We start from the raw sequence: 972 nt of genomic DNA, 5'->3' as shown, positions 1-972 counted from the left end.
TGTTACTATAGTTTGTTGTGATCAACACAGCTGAATGTGTGTGCACAACCAATAAAGCACAAGTAAACATCTTTCTGATACACCCTGCTTTGGACCAACACCTCTCTGTCATCCACAAGGAAGGCCCTCATTCTCAGATCTCTTCTGGACTCAGCAGAATTTCTAGCAGTCCCTTGTAGCTGTTCTGCTGCACAAAATTATGAATAATCTTATGCAAATTTTAACCTGCATGTGATATTATTGGTATTATTAGATAAATTCCAGATTTTTCTGCATAATTTTTTTGGGGGATGGGCATGCATATAGATCTTTTATAATCAATTGGCCAGGTAGCTTCCAAATTTCTTATATAGATGAGCTCATGTCTCCAGCCCCGCATCTATTTGTTGTTCTCTTCTGTTGTCATTTTTTTCCATATCTGGGGCTTTATTTTTCACCAATGCCTTCCACGCATTTTACCTTTCTCTCTGTTCCATTTATTTTTTATCCTATGGTGCCTCCTGCAAGGGCCAATGAAGACCAGTTATTTTTGGTTCAGTGTCTCTGCATGTTCCTTTGGGTCTCTTTGGATGCTTCCTGCATTGTTCCACGTTTTGCCCATAGAATCCTTCAATATTTCAACTTAAAGTTTGATTTAAAAAAATTTGTTGGTTTTTGTACTTGAGAAATACTAAACATGTTTTTCTCTTTCTGATTTCTGATTCCAGATTTGCCAATTTCATGACAACACTGTTTTCTCAAGCCACCCTTTAAAATCTTCTCTACAAATGTTAAAAAAAATTTTTTTTTAACTGGATAATGCAAATGCAGTCCCTGAGCACCACTAAGTATGCAGTCGAGTTCCCACATTTGGGGAAATCAAAAGGGTCAGCCCATCTGTAGTACAATGGATGAGCTTCTCCCTGGGAAAACCACCTTCATGATCACGGTGTGGCCCCTGCCAGGCAAGTGCGCTACAAGCCTCTTTTTTTT

The 972-nt window shown here is 38.7% G+C and overlaps 1 non-coding gene across 1 annotated transcript; it reads right to left on the bottom strand.

Annotated features, from left to right (window-relative positions):
* Positions 1 to 790: 790 nt before the first annotated feature.
* LOC115873784 lies at positions 791 to 952 on the bottom strand. Its single transcript, XR_004048587.1, has one exon. It is a non-coding gene; the product is annotated as a U1 spliceosomal RNA (small nuclear RNA).
* Positions 953 to 972: the final 20 nt, after the last annotated feature.

The sequence above is a fragment of the Echinops telfairi genome, unplaced genomic scaffold, assembly GCF_000313985.2.
Source record: "Echinops telfairi isolate 266 unplaced genomic scaffold, ASM31398v2 ScPeMD7_7469;HRSCAF=8507_1, whole genome shotgun sequence".
Classification (NCBI taxonomy): domain Eukaryota; kingdom Metazoa; phylum Chordata; class Mammalia; order Afrosoricida; family Tenrecidae; genus Echinops; species Echinops telfairi.
Note: the sequence above shows the minus strand (reverse complement) of the source record. Positions and strands in the feature narration are given on the sequence as shown.